At 38.4% G+C, this 26,827-nt stretch overlaps 1 long non-coding RNA gene across 1 annotated transcript in view; it reads right to left on the bottom strand.

Annotated features, from left to right (window-relative positions):
- The window catches only part of LOC310902288, a 455,554-nt gene extending 449,788 nt beyond the window's left edge, over positions 1 to 5,766 (bottom strand). Inside the window, exons 1-2 of the long non-coding RNA XR_014586613.1 lie at positions 5,225 to 5,766; positions 4,912 to 4,999 (exon numbers count right to left, since the gene is read on the bottom strand). This is a non-coding gene — a long non-coding RNA (uncharacterized lncRNA). The remainder of the gene's footprint in view (positions 1 to 4,911; positions 5,000 to 5,224) is intronic.
- Between the last annotated feature and the right edge of the window lie 21,061 nt (positions 5,767 to 26,827).

The raw sequence follows: 26,827 nt of genomic DNA, 5'->3' as shown, positions 1-26,827 counted from the left end.
AATTTTAATTGAGGAATGTTAAAACAGTAAGAAAGTAAAACCACCATGATCAAATGTCCCTTAACTTGTCCATGAAGCTAACATATTGAATACAAAAGGATCTTATTTAAATATTAAGCAACATATCATGGGGTAGGCAATTAGCTATGAGCAGTTTTGCCCAACTAATAAATAGCATCTAGTCTTGTGCATGTAACGATAATAAGATAATGGTAAAATGACAGTAAGACAAGCCACGGGGACTAGATACAGGTAAGGGGACCAAAAGGAATAATTACCAGATTGTACCAGAACTTGGTGTTTAAGTTAGAGCTTTGTGGCTCTGACCATCCCCCTTTACAGTAAGCCTGGAGCTGGCCCTTCCATATAACAGCACTGTTCCTCTAAAAATAACTCTGCTTATTAAATTAAATTTAAAGTTGCAAATGTCAAAATCAGGTCATTGAAACTGTAGTTTGGCTGGCTGGGGATTGAACAGCTTTGCAAGTCTACCAGGTTCACGATACAGACTGAGAAATGTGCAAACATCATGTTCCACAAGCTCCCTGATTTTTATGCAAAATTTCAAACCAGAAGTCATATTTAGCCTTTAGAAATGTGCCTATTTTTGGAGAGAAATAACCATGAAGGACTGGCACCGTGTACCCAATTCTTGGTACTGTAGCAAAAATCACACTCACTCTGATCACCTGCCATTCACTGCCCTTCATTACCAGTTCTATGTGCCGAACATGGGTAACTGCAGATTTGAAAGCTCTCATACCTTCATCACCACGTGTGATGCACTGGAGCTGACAGCAGAACTCAGTTCATTTCGGAACACAGTTGTGCAGGTCTCATATTTGAATATATGTTCCTTCTGCTGAAGTGTATTGTCACTGATTAACCATGATTTCTCACTAAATTCAGTATTACGTATCTGATAGTTCTTAAACCTCAGTGAGCAAAAGCCTGTCATACATGTAACTTACTACATACCATTACTTAGCTACAAAGGAACAGAGGTTAGGTTTATGAGGAAATATGACAGATCTCAGACTAGTTTGTAGGCCTCTGCAGACTACTGGTGTAGTATTTTGACTGAAGCCAGCATAACGCCCAAATGCCCTCCTGTCAACTCCTGTGAAAGCATGTTTTTGCCTTTACCTTCAACAGGGAGCCAAGAGCCTGAATGCTAGTGGAGGCTCAGTGACCCTCTCCACCTACCAGGTCAGACCAGGGCATCTTTGCCAAGGGGTGAAATGAAAGTCTGTAGCTCTGAGGTCTGTTTCATCTCTTCTATTATTCAGTGCAATTTTTTATTTCACATTTCTGTAAATTGTACACATTTCATCAGCAGTAATTTCCTGTCTAAAACCCTGAAAAGGAAGTTCACCCTCATGGCAGGAAAATTAGCCACATTATAACTTATGAGTTATTTTTACAGTGCCCTTAAAAGGAACAGGAAGGAAGGAATACCAGAGACAATGCACTGTTATGAAGTGTGCATCCTTGTTCTCTAGTATTCATTGATATAAAATGGTAATGGAATTACTGAAAGACAGCAGTTATCTGTTACTGTCATGTGATAGCATCCAACAGAAACGGATGCGATGGCTTAACACTGTTTTTAAATATCTTTAAAAGCAGGTGTTAAATTATAAAATCAATCAGAAAAAAATATGTGTTTTCCCTGAGGATATATTAATATAAAAGCAAACACTTGCAAGAATCTAATATGATTTTTTTTTAAATTAAGATATTGTAGAAACGAAAAGATAAGTACTGCCATATTTGGAAGTACTTAGCATTTTAAAGTGCTGTACAGCATGTGAAGAACCTCTCATCTCTCTGAAGTGCATCATTCTTATCCACTAGGCTAACACAAGCTGCTGCTGCTATATTGGCAGTGGGTCTACAAATACCAAGGGAAGTACTACTTCTGTTCAGGATTCAAGCTCGGGTTTTTGCTGATAGCTCTATCAAAACTGGGAGTGTTTTCTGTTTGCTTGTTTTTTAGGTATATAGGCAGTGTACATTGCAGCCTAGGATAACCATGCAAAGCCACAGTCTGAGTACTACACAGATGATTTGCCAAGGAATTCTTCCTGGTGAAGTTTGCCCCTAAAAGCAAAGTTTCCAACGATTTCAATGAGGTTCAACATTTCGTTCTTACTCTTAACCTTAGCCTTGAAATGCATCTGAAAAACAAATCCAATATACTGGAAAGCACCACAGTTTATCTGACTTTTCCTCAAAATTAGATGAAGGTTGTGGGAGCAAAAAAAGAGTAAAGAGGACTCAGCACCATGAAAATGGCATATGTTTAGTTCAGTTTTGTATTCCATTTCTAAAACAAGCAAGCAGGCAGGCTCATCAGCCAGTGAAACTCATTCAGTCCTTGTCCAATGTTCAAGGTAGTCTGAAGCCTAAGGAAAAGGCTCATGTCAAGGCACCATCATCAAAACGGTCACAGTCTCAAACAAATCTGCATAATTTCTCTGAGACATAGAGGCTAACCCATCAGGAAACAGAAAACAGCTGTGGAAGGTGAAGGCACAGGTCAGAATCCCAGCTGAAGAAAGGACATATGCAAAGGAATGACCTATCAATCCTATACCCAACCCAAGCTATGGCTGCGTAGCTGGAGACAAGAGGTGGGGGAACTAATGAGGACAGCCACATTTTATCTGTACCACTGGTAAATCTTACTTTCCAGTGGCTTTGGCTACACTGCCACAACTTATTTCCCAAAAGAGCTGATTTCGTAAGTTATAACTGCCCCTGTGGTTCCCCATAAAAACAACAGAAATAATTGGCAAAGCTAATTCCCTTTGGCCAGAAGAGGGTTTTTTAAGCACATTTTGGTGAGGAGGTATAGAGGTTTCCCATACTGTCAAAAAATTTTTACAATGCTTTTCCAGAATAAAATAGTTCAATTTTAGTTAGCAACAGCTTATTCTGAGATGCAGAATTTGCCTTTTATGTTTCCAATGCTTCTTGAAACACAAGTGTTGTCCGCTGTCCAGCTTTGTCCTTCTGCAGCTTACAGGTTGCCACTGGACTAATCCTGTTTGTTGTGCCCTCCAGCAGCCCCTGTACCAGCCAGAAAACAGAAGCAAGCTCTGGCACTTCGCACAACACTCACATGTGCCCCCACACTAGAGCGAATTATCCAGAAAGATTGCCCTACAGGTTATATGAGGGAGGCTTCTGTCAGGGGCATTGCCACCAGCAAAGAAACAAGAGCTTTTTAGATCCTTCAGGCTTGTAAAGGGACTGGAGCGAGGAAAGAAGTCTGGTCCCGTGTCTTGTTACTGCTCTGTAAAATAATCTGTGCTTGACCCACGAATAACGACTCCAGCTAAAGTACCTGGTAAAGCCAAAAATGAATTAAATGCCTGTGTGGGCCTGATATATACAGCTGTAAATGCACTATGCCCAAACCTTTTGTGGAACAAATGGCAAATGTAAAATGAAATGGATAGTTCGGGATCGTTTGAACAATGATTTATACAGTGGACATGTTCCACAAAGATTTTTTTTTTCCTAGTTCCCAGTTTCGCTTACACTGCTGCTTCTTTTCGTCTGTTCCATCACACCAATGTACATTTTAATGAGCTATCCCAACAGTTCCAGGCTGTCACCAACAATATACTGGAAAGGCCTCATGGACTCCTGGGAGTCATTTGTTAAGAGTTCTGCCACCCAACTAAAGGGGCGCACAGATTTGTTAATTAGTATTGGCTAGGTCCTGACAATGTACTGGGAATGTTTTCCCTTCCTCCGATGCAGCTCAAACATCTTATCAATAGTGCTAAGAAGCATCCCTGCCAAACATCTTTTCTGAGGCTTGTTAAATTTTATCCAAGAAATAATTTCAGGGAGGTAGTGCACTGCCTTTCAACAACTGCTACCATCAAATAGGGACTGTGCTAAAGATATTTCCCATAGGGACTCCATCTTTCAGCTGGTAACTACATAAACTCAAGACCATGATACACTATCACTATAGTAAGTATGGATCTCAAGAAGAAAACAAATCACTCAGTGCAAGTCCTTTGGTTGAAACATCCACGGGTTGCTCTTGTTTAATTGCACATGCTAAAGAAATAGAAAACCCACTTAAGTTCACCACTGATAATCGTCACAATATAGTATAGCATTTATAGAAATACATGTCTAGATACTTTTTATCTCACCCATCTGATTTGCGGGTACATCTTTTCAATTTGTTCAAGCTCAAGACAGAAGTGTGTGATCATCCATTGTTCATGTTGGTGGCATATCCCTGCTATGCTAATTCCTCAGTGTTCAACTGCTTTTTTGCTACTGGATAAGCTCAGTCATATCACCACTGGTTATTTTAATTTTCATGTATGTGCACGGTTTAAAGTATAACCAAGTGGACTGGATCCATTAGTACCACCTCTATCTGGATATCATGCCAGGCTTTCCTCCATCAACATGAACAATCCGTAGACTTTTTTTCATTTTATTTTTTAATTTTATGGGGCTTTAATACTTTATATTTTGAAGTACAGGCAGTTTCTATTGCAATCAACTGACTTCATTTGTTACATGCATACCATCAGCAAAAACTGCATAACCACACATATTTGGGAGGTGTCTCAAGTTCAAGTCCAACACAGCCAGTTGGATCTGGCAAGACTGTGAGCAACACAACCTTCTGAGGACTGTCCCAACAATGTGATTTATCTAGTACACGATAGTAAAATGCCATTAACAACAGTAAGAGGCAAACATTAACCTTGGAGTCAGACGAGCAGTGTGTGACTTGTCCTACACAGCTGCTCAAGGGGAAGATGGAGCAGAAAGGCTTCCTTTTTCATCTCTCCCCAGCAGAGAAAGTCAACAGAACTGCTGAAAGTCATCAGAACTGCCATCTTCACACTTCCCAGGGTTACTCACCATCAGAGCTTGTACAGGAGCATGACAGAGAAAATAAAAAACTCCTATCTTCTGGAATTAATACTGGAATTCATCAGTGCAACATGCTCTGGAAAGAGAGACAAACTGTACTGCTACCTGTGAACAGCTAGATTAAGAAAAGTGAGAAAGCAGTTCCACTCCACAGAACAAAAATAATGAATTAGGGAAAACAGCCTGAACCCTCCAAATGAATTACACCATGTGCACACACTGCCTGATGTGCCCTGAACAACCCATAAAGAAGCAATTCTCCTCCCCCATACCCTTAGAAGGTATCATGTTGTCCACATACTGGAGCTTAATGAAAATTGTTGTCCAAAGGCTGCTTGATGCTAGAACTTGCAAGGATGCAACTTCCCCAGACACAAGGAGTGGGATGCACACCACCACCTCCTGCAGGCACAGCTTCAGCCCCAAAAGACTGCTTTGAATCACCCCTCCTGGAGCACCTGGGTCTCCACTGAGCCTCTGGTGTGGGGCTATGCGACTACAGCTACAGCATAGCCCACAACAGAGGTGTGAACTTAGCTACAACCTCAGTGTTCCCAGCTGAAACTCTTCCACCGACAAGACGGGCTTAAATGCCATGAAAACAAAAATAAAAACAAAACAAAAACACTAACTGTTCTCCTCAAACCCCTGCAGGTTCTTTAATGGCTAAGCTCAGGTAATTAGTAACAGCTGCTAATGAAGTGAGCAGGTACAAACCTAACCTCTTCAACTAATGCAAGAGATTCTTAGACTGAACTAATATTTAAGGAGAAGCTGTTCAGAAAAATAAGAAAAACACATTCAAAGGTCATTATTTTTGTTGCTGCGATCACATTATTTCCTCCAGCAGAAAGATCTGTCTCTACCAAATGTAAAACATATGTACTGAAACCTTACAATTTTTGTTCAGTTTATGCAAGCTGAAAGCTTGCCATTACTTTCACAAAACTAATGCATCTTTTCTTAACAAATGAATGAGGCAAAATACAGAACATATACTGTAATCCAAAGCTGAAACACTTAATTGTTGGTTGACTGTATAATTAGATATTTGGAAAAATTACAGTTTTTAGTATAAGTGGTTTGTAATGATTGATTTGAAAGAGAAAATCTCCTGTGTAACACCAGGCCATAGTAAAAACAGAGCACAGTAGCCACTTCCATTGCATTCTACTCAGCCTCTTGGCTGAGAAGTTTTACTTGGATTTGCTTTAACACAGTTGCCATCTTAGTTTGTCATTAGAGAAAGTTTTTCCCCACATCTTGCATATGCTGGCTGACAATTTTAAGTCCAAAACCGATAAAAGAGGGAAATTAGAATCACTCCTTACATGATCTTAAAAATTACATACATTTCTTTTTACTCAAATCTGGTCTGAAAGCATTGCCTAACACAGCAGTTGTCTCAACACAATTGTTTATATTTTCTGTGTTGGTGAAAACCTGGAGTTTCATGGGTATTTACTTTACAGATAATCACTGCACAAGTATGTTTATTGCTATCTTGAAATGCCCTTCCCCAAGGCTGAAATTACATGATTCTTCTACTTGTTAGGCACTGCTACTTGTCTCCTAATTCCCAGGTTTCCAGTGGTAAAAGAAAAATAATACTATTATTAAAAATATAGTAGTATTATTATAGCAGTAGTATAAAAAGATACTACTGTTAATGTCATCAGTAGATTTTTCCAAGCAAAAAGCTAAATTGTCCATTAAAAGAGAGATATTCAAATGAATACTCAATACAAACTGTTTGCCTTCTAACTATACACCATAACTGTTACACACAAGTACAGAGCAAAATGTTCTTAAATATAAAATGTTATGGGAAACAGCCTTTTATTACAGATGTCATAAAAGAATGGGGAGAGTAAATGAGAGAAGGCTAATGCATTCACTAAGGTACCAAAACATTTGCATAACCCTATTTATCACCCACTTTCTTCACACTATAGGTAGAGCTGTGCAAACGCCCTAGTTATATGTTAGAGATCCTTTTCAAACTCCAGTGGTGAGGTGGCAGGAAGGGTGAGATGGCTTGGGACTAGTAGTTATATATTTACATGTTGGACTGAAAGTCCCCTTTTACAAACACTCTATCCCACACAATATTAGTTTTATGTTAGTAATCACTTAATATTTTAGGTAGTTCCAATTATAAAATCATTATTGAGTTACTTAGGAAATTATGTTATAACCCAAGTCTAGGATTTCCCAGTGGAAGGAGTTTTGCTCTCATACAACGTATAATGTCTTCGGAATCCTGAAGTACACAAGGGAAACAAGCCAAAGAACTAAATCATCCACACGTTGACATTAGCTGTGTTGAGGTAGCTTTAGGAAAATGTGCAACTACAAAGAGCTTCACACTAGTAAAAAAAATATATATATATATAATAAAAAGCAGATGACCTTTTTCATCTTGCTTTGGAAATAAGCCGTTATGTTTGGTCTCTGCATTGTGTGTATTTGTGTGCCTAGACATTAAACAAGTCCTTAAACCAAAGCTTATAGAAGCCAACTGAAAAAAAGACATTCATACGGCTGATTTTTAGATCATTACATTAATGTACATATTCATAACAGTAGTCTGGACATTAAAACAACAATATTGGCACAGGAACTTTTTTCTTAATTCTCCAGACATTGTCCCCCATGTAGCCAAAGTATGCCAGTATCGTCTTTCTTTATGCCAGTATATCTTATTCTTCTTCCATTACAGAACACAGTCCTTTTCCCCAAGCATTTTTTTTCTTAATCAAATAATCTGTAGGCAGTGTGTGTGTATGTGTCTTCTTACCTGTGAGGAAACTTGTACGTGTAAATAAACCTCAGACTAACTACTCAAGACTGCAGGCAGAATTATGTCCAATATGGTCATGTGAGATTGCGCAGAACTCCTCAGAGCTTGGAGGACATGCTGTGCAGGAGCTGGCTTGTGGCAGGATAAGAGAATTGCTCTAATTTCTGGATGCCAACAATGCAAACCAAGTGCACTGCCCCTATTCAATGCAAATTTCATTCCAGCTGATGTCTTCAGTGTTCAAAGACAGTTCTGATGGCAGGAATTCCAAATACAGAAAAGATGGTTGAAGTAAATTCACAAGTAGCATTTGCAGAAAAGAATTATTCTTCAGCATGATGTTGGTCAGCAGGAAGTTCTGAATAGAACAGGATTTATTGTTCTAAAACTCAGCTTTGTGCTGAAAACAGTGAATAATTTAGCTCATATCACTTCTTGCAGTTTGCCAGGAGCCGAGTTCCTGCTCACAAAAAAATATTTTGTAACTGATACAGTTTACATTCTTCGATTGTACTGAGACCTGAAATCCTGTTTCTTCTGGCCTTTAGGATCAATCAGAAGAGTTTCAGTAAGTCTGATCCTAGAAACTGACAGACATCTTCCAGCAAGCTTACCTGGAGTGATTTGATGCTTTTGCCCTCATCTGTCCGTCCTCTCCCTCTGCAGGAGGTTACTGACCCCAGAGCAGAGCAGCACTTCTGAGTACCTGCGTTCTGCATCCAGTGGACATCCCTTGTCAACGCTGAGCGCAATTTTGGCATTCATGGAAGGATCCAAAGCAAACAAGATCTTACCACACCCCAATGGATTTGAGGCTTCCTCAACTGCCAGCAAGGTCTCGTTTGCATGTATATGACAGACTGAAAATGCAAGTAGCTGAACACAGCTCATTTTGACACCTTTGCCTCTGGGCAGTAACTCTGGAAAACAAGCAGACAGCTGAAGCTGTAATGTCTGAAACCACTCTGATTTAGGGGCTATAGTTCAGTTGGTATCTTTAGTCCACAGGCCAAGAGATGCAATGCAACCATAAGCCAAGTGCCCACCTTCATTTCAGTGGTACAGTTTGGTGGTTCTTTACTCAAAATCTGATACACCAGATTTTGAGGATGAGACATTTCGTGTAAAGATGCAAGTTCTTCTCTTAGCTTTTACACAAGTGTTTTCAGCAATATAAAATTTCACACAGCATCCTTTTTTCTAGATTACTCCATTCAGGACAGGAAAAGCTGCAGGCCATACCAGATACTAGGCAGACAGGATGAATATCTGGACTTGGGTTTACCTTTCCGAACTTAACAAATTGTGTAACTAGTATGAAGCACCGCGACTGCTCATTAACGCAGTTGGGAAGTAGGAATGCTTGAGAGATCCTCATGTTTTTACAGAAAACAAGAAAACAAACAACAAAAAAGCACAGTGTATCCCCTGCAAGTAATACCTGAAAACAAAACAAAACCAAAAAAAGCAAAAAAAACGAAGTGGAATTTAGAAATAAAAAACTGTCAGTGCTCTGGAACAACACAAAGGAAAAAAAAAAAATCACGTTCCATTTCACTGTGTTGCAGCCAAAATAACAAAATCAACTTCTGTTGTCAAGTAAAAAAGTACTGGTATGTATACATTTAACTTGAGTGGAATTTGAAAATAAGTATACAAAAAAATCCTTCTAGGGGCTAATCGCTTCACTGCAGGAAACTGATGCTTGTTAGTTTGCTCAGCAACTGGACTTGAAGTCAGCCCCTACTCACTAGTAATTAACACTGGTGCACAGCAGCAATTGGTAACACAACTGCCAGCTAGAAGGGAACATCTTCCAGTACAGATACCACACTGAAATTGCGACTTCACTTAGAGGGGACTTGCTCAACGCTAATTACCACCTTCAAACAGCAAATAGCTAAAAGCAGAAGGCTGGATCATTGCACTGAAAATCAAGAAAATCTGAATGCAATAACACAGTGCTGGAGACACTATCAAAATATTCTTTGTACACCTGCCCACACAGTTTTACTTTCAGCACGTGTGGTAAATTCTCAAGACTCTTTCAGTACATTGACCAAGTGATTCTCCTTTAACAGGTATCACAGGTTCAATTCTGGCCTAATTTTACCTGTATACTGTACAGTAGAAAAAAGACCTTTAATCAATTTGATCAAAATCAAAAAAGTACTTTAATCAATTCCTTTTGTTCAGGTTTAGTCACAACACCAAATATGCTGATAATTAATCAGTGTAAAGTTGAGTTACAATCAGAAGATGATCCTTTCCAATACAGTTTCTCTCCTGAGTTTGAGAATATTCTGTGAACACTGACCCAGCTCCTGAACTTTTAGATCAACAAAGTCGAGCATGGAGTTTTATACTTCAACTAAGGACAAGCTTAATTGTTTTACTCTCATGCCTTACTCAAAGGATCTGATCTAATGACTGCTAAATCTATTTCTTTTCCTCTCCAAGTCACAAGACCAGCCCAAATTTATTTTAGGCTCTAAGTTAAAATTTAGACATACAAAGAAGAAATAAGCAAATAGTGCAAAACTATTCACCTAAGAAACTTCCATGGGATTCCAAGTTTTAGATGCTTTTTTCCCCCTCTTCACAAGGCTAACAAAGATTTGTAAGTGCAAACTCCAAAAGCTGCATGCTGATGGTCCTTCTACATCTATAGGAACTGCAGTTGCTCAACTTCACTAAAAATCATTTTGTTAGTGTTTCAAGCGAGATATTTCAATATACTCGTTTATGCCATAATTTTTAGCCCTTTTTCTACCTGTATGTGGACTCCCTGGAGAAGCACATTGGAAACAATCAACAAATACTTAAATGGGCAAAATCACTCATTTGTTGCTAGTCACTGTGTAAGCTGCACAGGAACATATCTGAAATTATGTGTATTTCTCAAGCCACTGCAGTACCAGAGCACTCCTGCTGTGGGTATTCCTGCTTGATACCAATGGCTCATGTGACCCAGTCTCAAGTTAACTGGACAGTTAATAGAATTTGGCACCAAAATATATCAACCACAGAAAAGGTAAAGGTGGCAAAATCTCTTTAGGTTTCTTTTTATCAATGACTGCTGCATACATATATAAGCACAATCCATCTATTTATGTATGTCTGTATGTATAATCCATAAATCACTGTACATATGCATTTGAAATAAATTATTGACACTGGCTTGTTTACTTTTAAATTTACTTCTGCACTGAGTTTGATGAGATAAGACACAGGCACATTCATAGCTTTAGTGTAAAAGAACCCCAAAAGAATAATTTAAGCCTCTCTTGAGCAAGATCATTTAATGAATCTTCTAGATGTTAAAAGGTTTTATACGCTTTTAGAAAAACCATTTCCCAATTGCAATGCCATGATATTGCCTCTGAGAGCTAAGAGATAAAGTGATACACACATGCTGAACACATGGATATGAAGGAAGTGGTTACCATGGCAACAACAGCTATGTAAAAGCTTCCCTCTACTAAATTAGAAGAGCGAATATTGGAAAAAATATGTTGTTTCCACTCGTATCCTGAAAATAAGTTGTTATATTTCATTTGTAGATTTTTCAGAGCCTTTGACTTTCTACAGTTAAACTACACTTCCTTTATTGCACGTGTCTCAAACTCCTAATACATAACACTTCTGTAGTACTTTGTTTCTATTTATGCCTTAGTTCAGATACATTTTTTCTTACTCAACTAAAGGTGTAGACATATCTGAGTAGAGTAAGTTTGCCACCCTGGTCCGCAGTCACAGTTAATGTATATACTGCAAACATAAGTAAAAACAAACAATCTTTTAAGTGTCTTGACAAACACATCTCAAAGGTTCAATCTGTCATTTAGAAAAGTGTATTTATAACTAATACAAATAGCATTTTTCAAAGACTATCTGATGAATCAAGGAACACAATTTCAAGTGAAGAATTTCCAGGTTCCCAAACCACTTAGCTGTTGCTGAAAGTCCTACGTAGGCCAGCATTAGAGAACATACATCAGCTTTAGAGAACATATATCAGGGAGCCTTCCCACAGGACACCCAGTCAAGTCCACCCTCCATTGCAAACAAGCATGCATTGTCTTGCCTGGAAGAGCCCCAGAAACTCTTTTTCCATGTGCCATGCACTGCAAGCCCCTCACAATACTTCCAAAAGCTAAAAAGCCAATGCTCTGCAGCAGAAGACCAAAAGCCACAGCTTGTGAGAGTAAGAGAGCAGGTGACCTCAAGAACAAGAGCAAATAAAGTCTCTGCCTGCTCCATTTCCAATTCCATATGCAGTTGCAATGTAGGAGTACCAAACAGACAGGGCTAGAAATCTCCTTAGCTTACAGAGGTACTGAGTGATTAGACCTAAAAATATAGGTATCTGTAACTGCGTAAATAACATCCTTGAGTAATGCTCGATTCCCTTCCATGGGAGAGCAGCTCACTGCAGACAACACTGTAGGGTGAAGCCCACACTGCAAAGCACACAGAGGCAGCACACTCATAACACGCCTTATTACAGAGAGGCACAAGGGAACTGGGTGAGGAACATCCCTCTGGAAAAAGTCATAGCAACTGCACTAACAGTATGACTGCATCACTACAGACATCATCCACCGCTGTCACTCCTGATTTCTCATTGGTAAGATTAGGAACACTTAAATAGGAATTAAGTGCCTAAATTCTTGAGAGAATCTGGCCTCAGTGCTCGACTAAAAGTTTCTTCATCCTCAGTGAAACTCTGCTGCCTATGGTAAAAGAATTCCATTTTAAGTAGAGCACTTGAAAGATTTGTGAGGACTTTTAGTGCAAGTACTTAGAGAAAACCCCAAATTCAGTTTACAGCTGTTGTGTCACTTGTTCTCAGTAAGCTTGGAACTTGCTTCCCCTCAAGTCATCTGTACTGCCCACTGATGGAGCTGGATTGTTGTTAACAGAACATACGTGTTAATTTAGGACTTGTTACTTGCATTTCCTGGTCATTTGTAAACTACTTGTAAATCTTGTTATTCTGCTACCATTTATTTGAGCCAAAATGCCATTATAACATCATTTAGCCCTAACAACTCTCCCACAGAGCTAACTGTGACCACACTAGTCAATTACTGTAATTCCTTTCCAGCAGTGATCTGCTGCTTACTGACCACACAAAGTGCAGCAACTTCTCTCCAGGTACACATCAATGTAGGAAAGATGTGCTAAGAAGGACAAGGTACAACAAGGTACAGAGACCATATGCTAACAAATGGGAGATATACTAGGTATCCAAATGAGGAACAGACAGCTCCAATTATGATTTCAATTGCCTCAATGGGTTTAAAAAAAAAATCTGCATGGTGCTAGAGGTTTCTTAAAATAATTAATGCAACCAGACTAGAACAAGGAGGGTTTCAGGGTTTCATGCCACAGTACCATAAGCTGTGGCCTCCTGGTACAGTTATAAAAGCAAAGATGCTGACCTATCCTCTGAGCCCTTCAGTGAACTGCTTCAGTTCCTCCTCTACCTAGTAACTGGAAACATTGAGGCTTGTCTGCCTCCATTGCCATTAGACTGCAAAACTCAATTTTGCAAACTAAGCATTCAGTTTCATCATAGAGCGTGTATGGCTGATGTTTAAACACATTCTTCTAAATCTATGTTATTCTGATAAGGAAATAGTCACAAAATATTAGAGTTAAATAAATAAATAATATTACATATCTATATTCTGATCCAGAGTCAAATATTGAAGGCTGGTTCCAGACTCTAAATGTTTTTAGCACTGTTAATTACTGGACTAAGTTCTATTCCCTTTTATAAGCCGTAAAAATGCCAGGGAAATGTGCCTTCATGAACACTGTTCAAATATGCTGAATCAAAATATTTCTACATTTTCCATTTCTGGAAAGTCCCATCATTTTTTTTTTTCCATCCCAGCGTGGATTGTGTGTATAATTATGGAGTTTCTTGCAAAATTACTTCCAGTTTCTGGCCACATCACATTGACTACATGTTTAACTTCATGTAGGCAGAGACTACAACAGCAGCTGGTTATCTAAATACTTGGCATCATGAGTACATTAATTAGCAATTAAATATTTAACCATAATAACCTATCCGTGCCTTAACCTCTCATCTTTAAGAATAGGCAGCGGTAGAATGAAAACATACAAATATGAAAAAAAGGACGTTATCTGTAGTACGTTATCTTTAATAGTTATTACATCAAGCATTTACAGATTATTTAAGAGAATTTAAGATAATTTAAATACTCAGACTTCTCACTGGAAGTATGGAAGAGAACAGGGGAAAAATACAGAAGCCAGCTATGCAAAGAGCTCCATCAAGGAACGTTCAGGTCATTTGAAGGTTTATTCAAACCACATACACACAAAAAGTTCCACCATTTCTGAATGGTTTCTCTCACACGCTACTCCAAATCCTTGTATAAAAGGAGGCTAATAGCTTTTAGTGACTTTTATAAACTTAGAAAGTCCTTTTTACAAATACAAGTTTATTCCTCATTTTATGCTTTTGTAGTAAACTTTTGAATATTACACAATATTACACATTCCTAGCTCGTTTCATAAAATGGAATCATTCTAATCATTTTATAGATGGAAAAACAGGGTTAATCATGCCCTGCCCGAATATCACCCAAAAGTCTGTACCAGAACTGAGAACCAATAAATTACATGTCTGTTCTCTACACTTCATTGATTTTTTTCCAACTTTACTGCCATTCCAGATATTCACAGCAAAGGGATAAAAAATATTTGATAATTAGGAATATTCTTTAGAATTAGACCTCTGCTTCTCTCTCAATTTAAAACTTAAGTGTTTTATCTTTGTACAAAGAAGACCTAAGAAATTCCAAATTGAGCAAAAGATCAGAGATGACCATTATAACAGCGGCAATATTGTAGACACACAAGACAACAGAACCACTAGCTGTAAATCTAGAACTGCTGGAAGAGCACGCAATACCACGGCTGTCCATTTAGAAGTGTTGATGGTATGTATCTTGGGGGTATTGTTTCTGAGCAGAAAGGCAATGCTCAAGAGTTAGTAGGGAGCAGGCACCACACCTGGTAATATAAGATTATGAGAACAGCTATACAAAATTGAACTGAAGGTCTCTCTTATCCTGCATAGCCACAGTACCATATGTTGTGGAAAATGATACAAGACAAAAACAGGACCATCTTCTGGATGCAGCCAACAATATTTCAGCAACCAGCAACTAAAAGATTCAGGAAGGTAAAATACAGATCATTACTAGTCTGCAAACAGCCTCATCATGACAATGATGTGGGATGTTACTAAAATACTCAAGTTCAGGACTTCTTCCTAGGAGACCCCAAATGCTGTTTAGGGTAACAAACTCAAATAATTGTATATTTAACATGTAGATTCAAATATAGCCTATCAATTACTGAAAAATAGTAGGGAACTAAATTTTTGATGATTGTAGAAGCAATTTATGCCCAACAACAGGGTGAAAGTGCAAGTATTCTTCCAGTTTTGTTCTATTCTGGTCCTAAGTGTCTCAACTGACCAGCTAGGCAGCAGCAAGAAGGGAAACAAAGGTGCAAAGATGTGAACTGATTTGCTCCCACTCACATCCCAGATGAATGCCCGAAAGAGGTGGCTAGAACTAAAGCCTTCCAAGTTCTGAATCTAATCCCTATACTGTAATTTATGCCCTGTACCTTACCTCTACATGGCTCACTGAAACTGTATAGTGCTTGTGGAGATTACTAGGTCCATAAGGTTACGTTATTGTTATGTAAAGAACCTACAAGATAAAGCAATATATGAAGCAACTTAGTACGGGAGACTACCTGGATGTTGCTTTTTATGCTAAAAACTAGATGTTTAAACTAATATGCTGCAGGAAACAGAATAAGGAAGAGATAAGAGATATCATTTATATCACACTTAGGCAACTGCATGTAGGTCGTTACATGAGATGTGCTTTCCAACAGCAAATAATAAAATTATACTTTTTGTGCTGTTAATTATATGCAAATTAAATCTGGGTGCAAATTAATGCGAAGAGTTGAATATCCATTTAATCACATCCTCCCTGCAGGGCCCAATGATAAAAATGACAGAAGACTTGCATTACTAATTCTGAACTTCTCAGATCTTGTACATACTTACCTTATAAACCAACTGCTACTGTGACACCTGCCTGCTGGGCTAAAGGTTTATGTTGATTAGGTCTATAGCAGTGAGCAGTAATCCTCTTGAAGCAAAGGTTTGGTTCTCTGAGCTGAGAAGCCTAAAGAGTGAATCCCTATAGTAACAGCAATCATTTAGTGCTTGAAATCAATAACAAACCCTTAACATTCAAGATCATTAGAAAAGGACTTGGGCTGTAGCCTATTTTAATATTCTGCATGGTCAGGCCACACATCCGTTTAAATCTTGTTCCCCTTTCTTATATCAGTTTGGAGACCCTTCTCTCACCTCGTATCAGATTACGTATATAATCTCCCTTAAGTTTTCTTTCTTGAAGAACTACTGAATATCTACCCTTTCCTCAGCCCCCATTTTTTTTCAGCTTTCATCTTCATTTCTAATTCTAGCATTGAAAGAAACTTCCCAAGGAATAGAAGGGCAAAAGCCTCCCTGATGTAGATTCTCTCTATTAATAATAGTGACATGAAGGCCCTTAACCCTGTTTAATAGCTAAAAAGACGAGTGGCAGGGGAAGAAAACAGAAATTTACACGAATGAGGCCATATTCTATTATGCTGCCTCACATGGTGACAGCACAGACTCATGAATTTTCATCTGACATAATAGTCAAGATCACTCCCAGGGTCTTACTGCGGAGAGTGTAGATTTGCCTTTCTCCCTGCATCACAAGGCTGTTGAAATCAGCACCAGCTGGACTGGCCTCTCATGAAGCTGAAGAAAAATGAATTTATTTTTTCCATTGCATTGCTACAGGAAAAACACTCCCTGTTGTGATGGTAAATCCCACCAACCTGGTGAGAGATTTCTTACTGACAAGCTACACAGCTTTGCTCAAAAACCCCAGGCAGTCCTATTCAGCAGTTAATACAGGGATAAGACTGAGTTAGGATAATGTGAATTGTTTCGAATTTGTTTCAGCCAAAGACCACAGGGAAATAAGCTGCTCATAAGATGGGAGATTGTTCCAGTGGGTGCATACGCTATTGATGATGGCAGTAAGCCATGATGCCAACTCTTCCTCCTGGGTACTGGCAGGAAGAACTTCTGGAGGGAATCGCTGCAGCGAAGTTGCACAGCTCCCGTAGCATCCCCTTAGCACCACCTCCGTGCACACCTCCCCAGCACCTAGCACATCCCCACTGTCTAGAAGGCACCCAGCTCTTCTGCCATTATCAACCCAACCTCTGTGTCAAATGATTTCTTCCATTGCCATCTAGAGATCATAGAAGGGAGCACTTCACCACAAGTATCTCAGCTCAGCCTAGAACCTAATGCAACATGTATCCCCATAACAGATTCTGCTATTACTTTTCTTGAAATACATCCTGGCTAAAACACTGGCATGAGCTATAGTAAAACACGGTTTTAAACTGTAACTACTCCCTTGCATTAGGGGTTGCTAATCCAGCACTGACTATTAAATGAGCATATAGCATATTTTATCTTAAAATTTTCCGAAGTGATAGATATTTTGAAATCTCTAATTACAGATGAGATAAATACATAATTACAGACTTGGTAGAAAGTGCATTCTTTCCTCATTAAACTGTAATCACAATATTTTCCAGAGAACGTTTATTTTAACCAGACTTTTTAGATGCAACTGTGTCAAAGCTTGCTAACAGGAGCCTTTAGTTCCTAGGTCATTGATCTAATACGGTGTAATGGATCCTTCGAAGCTTTTTTAGTATGTCTGTTCAGGCACTGCCATGAAAAGCAGAGCTATATAGAACAGCTGCTTTGTTGAAGGAACATGTTTTTTCCTTGCTTTGTCCCTCTGAAAATCTGTTTTCTTGGTGTGCCCAATTCTATTTTTCATTCATACTCAAGGTTAAATATATTTTAACTCATATTTAAACCACTTTTTTCTTCCTTTTTTTTTTTTTTTTTTTAAGTTTAGATCTACTAAAAATGGTATTCATTGGAACAAATTCATTATTGAGAAATCCAATTGTAAGTTGAAAGCAGAGAGATAATGTTCTAGTCCTGTCTGGGGAGGGAGGGGGGAATGCGGATGCTGATAAAACGAGTCAATTCTAAAGTTTTCCAAAACATGGGAAAAGACACCTAAGGTCGTTCAAGACGACATCTACAGATGGATTTGAGTGCCCAGTTCCATTTTCCAAGTGGGTAGAAAACGCCCAACTAAATTGAAATTGTGTTACTTCCAGATCTGAACACTTCTGGAAACTCAATGCATGCTGAACTTAGATAAATTGACTATAGCTAATACCTCTTCTAAGTGACTCCATAGAAAATGCAAACCAAATATTTTACAAATGTGCTTTTAAAGATTATATACCCATCTCATTAAAGGAGATTCTCTTTAACTTAATGAATTGATTCATTTTCATTTCATGAAATAAGACACGCTTCTTCAAAAGAATTCTAGGTAACTAAGTATCCTTATACAGATAAATAGCATTTATCATTTTTATTATTATAAAACGTAAAAATTAGTATTATAAATAAATGTATACTAAGTGACAATTACTTAAGTATGTCTTTAATATACACTCCTTATTACCAAAATTATTACCAATTATTATCAGAAGAATCTATCTGGTTGCAAATCAGCATGTTTTAATTTTTTATACCCAACAACAGAGCTGAAACTTTCTTTAGGAAAATAATTAAAAACAAATTAATATTCATTATTTAAATATAAGTTCCCTTTGCCTGCTGACTTAAATCATGATTTAAATTGGTGATTTAAATCAAGCCATCCTCCTGCGAGCCACCAAAAAAAGTTTTTTGAATTGTAATCAAATAATATGCAGTATTCAGTATTAATTGGAGTGTTGTATGGTTAGGCCTGGTTTCTCAAAGGAGACATGTAAGGGTTTCCATGGGTCTGAATTCTTAATTTGTCATTTCTCTTTTCATGATATCTGCCACTTACAGAACTTGATTGCATAACAAGTACAACCTGATTTGTGCAGAAGACACTGTATGAGACTGCAATGTATTAAACTGCACTGTAAGAGAAAGCATTTCTAAAAACTGATATATATAAAATGAATAATCTGAAACAAACCTGAGAGACATGCAGTCATAGTTTACTCGTCATCAACACATCTTAAAGAGTGCCCTTTAGAACCCCATTGATCTAATTGTTCATGTCAATAGAAAACCTGTGAACAAATCTAGTCTCAGGTTAGCTAGTTCTCTGGGTAGCAGGATAACTCCTAATTACAGTTATTATAGTAACTAAATCACTTGGATTCTACTCATCTCTAATTGTTAAGGAAAACTGGCAATACCTATGCCTCTCTACCAAGAAAATTTCTCCTTGTGCCCCAAAATTCTCAGTTTAGTTGATCAGAATGACAAGGTATTTCTTCATAATTAGTTCTGGTAACCTATTACTGGTGCCAGATGACATCTTTAAATATCTTATAAACTACAAATGTAAGGTAGGAAAACTAGTACAGCAAGAAATGAACTACTATAGTCAATATAAGCGATATGCAATTAATAAAAATTATACATGATTTATCATTTTATCAACATAAAAGAAATGTTGCTTTGACCTCTAGATAGTACTGCATAGAAAATATGGACAGTGTTGCTGGTAAAACGTCAGTCAAGTTTCAGTTTAACCCAAGATAGCCTTGCACGTCTTCCACTACTTCAAACTAGTGAAGTCCTAGGGAAGCAATTCATTTACAGTTCTGCCACATCCCCACATTCTTTTGGGACATCAGAACAGTGAACAACAGAAGTCTTCTGATGTTCCGTTTTTCTCTCAAACTGGCCATTTAAAGCTATAGGATATACTATAAACTAGCAAATGAACGTATGCTTAAGGGTTTAAAATAAAGGCAGGGATATCATGCACCAATTAGCATCATGGGCAAAACAAACGACTTACAAGAAATTAATTTAATTGTTGCCAATTAAAAAGTGATGATCAGTGAGCAACAATGACAAAAACTAAAACACTTTCCCATCCCCCATCCTACCTCCTTTTTTCCTTGCTCCATTTCACTCCTGACTCTACCTCCTCCCCTGAGCAGCACAGGGGGTGAGTGGATACCTTATATGACATTGTTTCACCTTCATCTTTAATTATTTTTCCATTGCTCTGGAGGAGGGGAAAAAAAAAAAAAAAAAGATACCTATAAGTACAGTTCTTCAATTCCACTCACAATCACAGAGTGTGCTGGAGGCCAACTGACAGAATAATGTGATAGTGGTGTGTCTCTTTGAAGTTAATCAAGCCAATACCTACACCCCAGAAATCAGGGGCTGGACTTCAAAAGATCGCAGGCAGAATCAAGAGGTCCTGAGGGGGAAGTATGATGGACGACAAAGAGTTGCCCACTTAGGTAATTATGTAAATGGGCACGGAACTAAATCTGTGAAACTCCAAGACGCTAAAGGGAAAGACATTCAGAGGAATGAATTAGCATGATCTGAAATGCAAAAAGAAAAAAGAAAAAAAAAAGAGAAAAAGAAAATCATAAAACTTCCACAGAGATCATGTCTTTCATAATTCAATCAAAAGCTTCCTTTCTGAACATAATAGTTTTTAAAACTTAGCCAGAACATCTGAGCTAGATTTACCATTAGTTGTTCTTATTTCGCCTCTGCTCACATACCAGATGAACAGAGCTTAACACGGTGAAACAACCAATGGTTTGGCTATCACCAGGCATCTGCCAGAAACCTCACTAGATAAACCGTAAACAACTCCCCTATAGAAAAATGAAAGGGTAACAAAGGAGGCGGAAAGGTGTTATGCATACAATTTTCTCCCCTGGTTTTCCAGAGTTAGGAAATCACATCACTCACCAGGGTTATGTTTTCAGGGTCCTGAAGAAGCTGAACAGTTTAGGACACAGCCCTGTAAGTGTTTGTACTGGCTGTTGGCCAAGACAGACTTGATGTCCACATGACATTCCTCTGCATCAGCCATCATCCCTCTTTCCCATGAGAGATTGCAGGAAAGTATTTTACTGTTGCTTCAGATTTATTCTTTTCACTGCTTCCAGGGTAATAACACTTGTTGTATCCTTATTAGTCACTACACTTCATGCAATGAGCCTTCTCTGAGGATTTTTATTACACTAGCCATTATCATCCCTGTACCATCTTGTATTTTTCTTGCATTCACCTATGGCCTCAGTGTGTAATCAAATGCCAGTTATTCTTTTATTAAAGATGGACAATGCCTAGCACAACAGGGCTGTAACACTTGCTCAGAAGTTCTAATTAGTTAGAAACCAAATAAAAACAATAGTTAGTACTATTAATTGTGTAGGCACTGAATGCTTCCCATGTACAGCTTGTCCCACAGTGCGAGAGAGCTGCTTGAGTTATAAGAAAGTGATGCTACACCTTGTTAGCAGCTCTCCCAAAAAGCCTCACACGTGGAATCAAAAGCCTTGAAACGAAGCTAAGTTGTCAGAGCAGGGTCAGTCACAAGATAAATCACAACTCAGTGACCAATCTGTCCTTTCTGTGAGCTATAAGGCAGGAAAAAAGATGAGCAGGTTCTCAGGTTGGTCAGGGCACAAATGGTAAATTTCAGTTTGTCACCAGCTAATAGAAAAGAAAATATTAAAACACAAATGTGTCTTATTAATAAAAAATTAGATGCTTAATGTTCTTTATAATGAATATTAATGAATTTATTAGAAACAAATATTAGTCTACAAGCTTTCTTTTTAAAAATAAAGTAACTGACTATAATAGCAGTTCAGACACTGTCTTTATCACTGTTTGTGCCATTTGGAAAATTTTATCAAGTGTTTAAGCAAAACACTAAGAGAACTAGTTAGAAAAGATGAGCAGTAGCTCATCACCATCCCAGCACAACACTTCTCTTACAGGTATCAGGATCAAACCAGTGCTATCTCCCCCATCTAATTCTCCTGGATCTTTCCATCAGTAAGACCGTACAGGTACGGATTTATCTCCCCTGCACTTTCAGGAATATTGTATTCATTGAAGGTACTAGCCAAAAAAAACAAACACCTATGTTCAGCACAGAGTAAAAGCAGTACATTACTGTCTTCTCTGCATATATGCCTGGCGTGGATTTGCCATATCTCCTTAATACTGGGAGGGAAGTAAATCGTGTCACCACCTCCCAGGGTGCCTGTTACAGTCTTCAGTTTGACCGCCAGGTCCCTTCCCGATTTCCATCCTCTTCCCTTACACTGTTGCACCCTGCTTGAAGAACAGGAGGGCAGACTGCCTTAATCCTACTAAAGACCAGGGCATATCCTTTCCTCTCACAGTATCACTGCACAAAATGTGTTTGTTTTTTTTTTTTTTCTTAAAAACTAAGAAAATACAGCAATACCTCTTCACTGAGCCTCAACTAAAAACATCAAGTAAAATTCTTTAGCCTTGACTTCAGAGTAAGTAATATTGGGATTTAAAGCCCTTACCCTGCCCCTTTACCCTCGTGTATTGAAAACTGAGTTACTTCACTGACAGCAGCTTAGGTAATTATTTTCTTGGGTACATGCGCAGGTCAGGAACATATCAAGTGTCCATCTTCCTGCCACACAGTTTGACATAGTCCCCTAACTGGTAACAGATACTAAACCAAAGGTTTTTTTTTGTTTGTTTGGTTGGTTGGTTTTTGTGTGTGTGTGTCTGTGTGTGTTTTGAAACGTCACTGGTCTGAAAATCATCATTGAGAGCAGTATTTCAGGGAATTTGTGCGCCCATCTAATTTCACCATCTCATTGCAACAGAACCACTTTGAAAACCACAGTACCTCTTGCACTCATGCCCACACTGTTGTCTTTACAATTTTTACCTAAAGGCAACAGTGAGCTGCAGAATTTTGTGAAGGCATACAAGCTCCCTGGATTCTGAAGGAAAAACCTAGGCCTATAGAAAGAAGTTGTAAAATCTGGGATGCTTTGGGATTTCACCACACTTTTGCTTAGGGCTTTCCACTATTAAGATCATTTTGTCTTTTATAACTACATCTTCTGTCATGAACTCCAAGTGGAAGTTTCAACCCCAGATGAACAGCGTTATGAAGGAACTGCCTTACCCAAATCCGTCCCCAGGGATCCTGCACTTGTTATGAGATTTCCTCTAAGAAACCTTTGCAGCTTCTTCTCATTGTTGCTTTTCACTGCAATTCAGTACTGTAAGGCTTTCTGCACTGTACTTCAGTTCCTAGCACTTGCTCCTTGCTTTGGGATTTTACTGGATAGAGCCTTACTAACCAATCTACCCACATAACTAGGTTAACACATCACTACAAGCAGAACAGAACAAACTGAAAAAAAGTATAACTAGTAGAAAACAGGAGAGAAATATGCTCAGGAAGCAGAAAGTGAGTAACGTACTGGTTAAGAATACATCAGTTCCAGAACTGCAATAGCAGAAGGGGAAAGGGGACCAGCAATGAAATGCAGGAGCAAAATATACAGACCACGGGAGGATGAAAATTCAAAATTATATAAAAATATAAAGTAGGCCACTCTAACTTTAGTACATGAGAAAACAGCTGCTAAACACACAAGTCACAGAAGGACATAGCTACTCATGACCACATTTTCTGCCATTTTTCTTTTCAGCTCAGGCAAGACCAACATGTGGGTTTGGGTAATTGGGCCATCTTTTAAGTCTCACTCAGTGGTTTACAATGTAAACTGAAAAGGCAAAAAAAATTATTCTGAAAGAACTTGTTAAGAACAAAGTATTTTCCATCATTTTGTCTAGCGCTGCTGATAAACACTGACTACTGCCCTTGGTGACCTGGTGAATTTGTAAAGCTTGGCAGCTTCGCTGTACTACCAAGGCTATCACATAACACATCCACAACGAAAATCAAAGATTTAATCAGGCAGTAAGCAACAGCACAACCAGCTTCCATTGCACATTTAGCAGTCCCGCAGAGGAGAATAGTTTTATGCTGTGCCATTACATTTCTACAGTGCACAGAAAGTGCTTGAAACTGTGTTTGCTGGTCCATAGAATTAAAACCAATTGCCATCACTGCCAGTGAAGCCAAATCACAACATGATACACCTCTAACCAGCTTAATAAAGTAACAGACACTAAATGCCAGGCAGAAAATATCCCTTTGGAAAGCTACGTCAGGTAGCAAAGTAAAAGCATGCATGTTTACCTTCGCAAGATGGTTAGAGCTGCATTAAAGGAAAAAAGCTTCAAGAAAGAAGAAAAAAAAAAAAAGAAACACAGCAATCCAAGACTTCCAAAGCAGAAGTCTTACTGAAACTCAGTGGGAATTGGGTATCAAAACTCAGATTCCTTTTTATAATCTCAGCCAAATTGCAACTATACAAATCTGATTTGAATTTTGGCATCAGCATTGCACCACAATGCATCAAAGTGAAACACCCATTCTACAGATGCATTTAAGCCTCCAAGTATCATTGTTTCCTCTTTAACTTATACTGCTTGTCTCTGCTGATGATCAGAGCTCTAACTCATTGAGACCTTCCGGCTTCATTTTGTTATTTTGAGAGGGCGATGAATTCAACGTCAGTCAGTGTAGTGATGCAAACGATAACTAGCTGAAGTATCTCCTATTTGTTTTGTATGACAGAAGTCACATTTTTCAGTGCTTCTCTTGCTAAGTACTCTCATTTGGGTGTTGCAGACTCTTTCCAACTCTACCAAGGATCACGTTCATTACGAGGCCAGGAATATAAATAAACCTCAGAATAAATTTTTTCAGAGCGTTCATTGAGGCTGTTCAGACTTTCACATGCTTTGGAACAGATAGATAGTTACTGAGTTTTAAAAGCACCTACACATATGCAATTCTCGAAATCCTCTACGGCATCTATTTGTACTTAGGTTATCAAAAATCTCCAAAAGTCAGGTTTTAATGTATTTAGATAAAACATAACACATCTACGTGAAAGTAGAATATTGATCCAGTTTTTCAAACAGCTTGCTGTTCTCAGTTAGCAGGGACTGCAGACTTTTTCAGATCAAGTATGGCCATAGAAGTCTAAAAGTAAGATTATTTTTTTCCTTTTTAAGAACATGCCTAGCTCTGGGGGGAAGGTGAGGGTGACTATTTGGCTTCATAGTCCTGTGTAATGCTGGACCACCTGGCCATACATTGCAGAACAACTCCTATTTTGGAGCAGTTAACCTGGCTAAGGCCACATTTTAAATGCTAGGTAGATTAAATATGCTGAGTGAATCTAGAAAGTAATGTGAGAGGTCTCACCAGTCTCTGAAGTGTTAATGGAGATAAGACAGCATGAGAAAGCCAGCATGGCCTAGGGCTTAGTCCCCCACGCCACCACTTAAAACTGCGTGTATGTGTATGCCCACAAAGACACAAAACTGAAATAAGTTAGGAAGGAAGAAAAAGCTTCAATTCAGTGAATATTTTATATCATCTCCCTGGCTGATTTTTTCAGCACGCTTAATCCCATTCTCAGATGTTTTGCTTACACTTGGTATGCAAAGCGACACAGGGTTACTGCTAACAGAGCAGCAAGAGCTTCTCTGAAGATTTGAGTAAATGCTCTGACACACAGAACTGAACTGATTTCCCGACAATGATTTGACATCTGCTCCATCATGTAAAAATAAGACTTTACGAAGACCAACTTCAATTCATTTTAAAGACTCATTTGAAGATCCTATTCCAGACCCTCACACTGTAGATTTCACTTCCCCAACTGCTTAACATGCACATTTGAGCCTCCAACACTGAGCCATATAGATTTGTCTTTGTCTTTTGTGTTAATTATTAGCTGCTGCAGAGCTGTCTCTGTGGGTGAACACACACAGAAACAAAGGCTGCAAGGTTGTAAAACCTTTTATCTCTATCAGGGCACATTATTTGATAAGGTGCTAAGCTAATAGCAACGCATGTCAAATTGTGTTTAGACAGATCAGTGTGCTGGGAATTGGAGGTTATATTTGTCTCTGGAAACCAGCACCTGCAGAAGCAAAGAGAAATTCATACCAATATTCAAAATACTATTTAAACTGTAAACTATCTGAAAGTAGTTATTTAACAAATGGCTCTAAGAAAATGAACCTCACATTTCATTTACCTTGTGTCTATTCTTTTGTATGTTCATCATGCTTATTGTAATGAAAAGTCAAAACAGGAAACATAATATGGGACAATGAACAACACAGTTTCATGTCAAAATTACACAGCTCACACTTAAAAATGCCTCTGAGCACTCAACTCGAGATTTTAACTTAGAGGGAAGTTCTAAATATTTCCCCATGTGACACAGCAAGATGCATCTGAAAGATGACTAAAAAAAAACAACACTAGACCCATACAAATATATGGTAAAACACATCCTGTATATTAGAACAAGACACATGTTGTTTATTGTAAAAAAAAAAAATCATTTATGACTTCCAAGGTTTGTTGTGTCCCATCCACCCCCTTCCTCGCAGATGTTTCTCTTCTGTTTTCCAGCTGGTTACCTGTACTTAGTGCAAGGCCGTGTCTAGACAGGACTACTTAATGGAAAGGCAGCAAGAACATGAATTCGCCATGAATGTTTACAGCTGATAACGGCACACAGTCAGCCTGCAAAATGTCCTGTAGCCCTTCCACCAGAGACCCGCACCTTTTCAGATAGCTTCGTCAAGTTGTGTATGTGAAACCAGAGTCTTGCCAATTGGTGCTACATATGCTCATTGACATTGTTTCTTTCAACACCTTAAACACTGCCTATGACGACGACATCAAGATGTCATAAGGAATTATACCTAAATACTAGGTGTCTAATCTGCACAAAGCTTACAATCTTAATCATCTGAATATCATTGGATCAATGAACATATTTAGATAGGACTTCAGGTCATCAAGGATGGTCTCAGTGCTGTTAAGAGGTGTATGTTTGTAAACCATGTTTGGGTAAGTGAGAATCAACTGTTCAGAATGATTCTGTAGACAAAAATGAAGTTTAAATTGTTCCTTTCTCTACAGC

The sequence above is a fragment of the Anser anser genome (genome assembly GCF_964211835.1).
Source record: "Anser anser genome assembly, chromosome: 7".
NCBI lineage: Eukaryota > Metazoa > Chordata > Aves > Anseriformes > Anatidae > Anser > Anser anser.
Note: the sequence above shows the minus strand (reverse complement) of the source record. Positions and strands in the feature narration are given on the sequence as shown.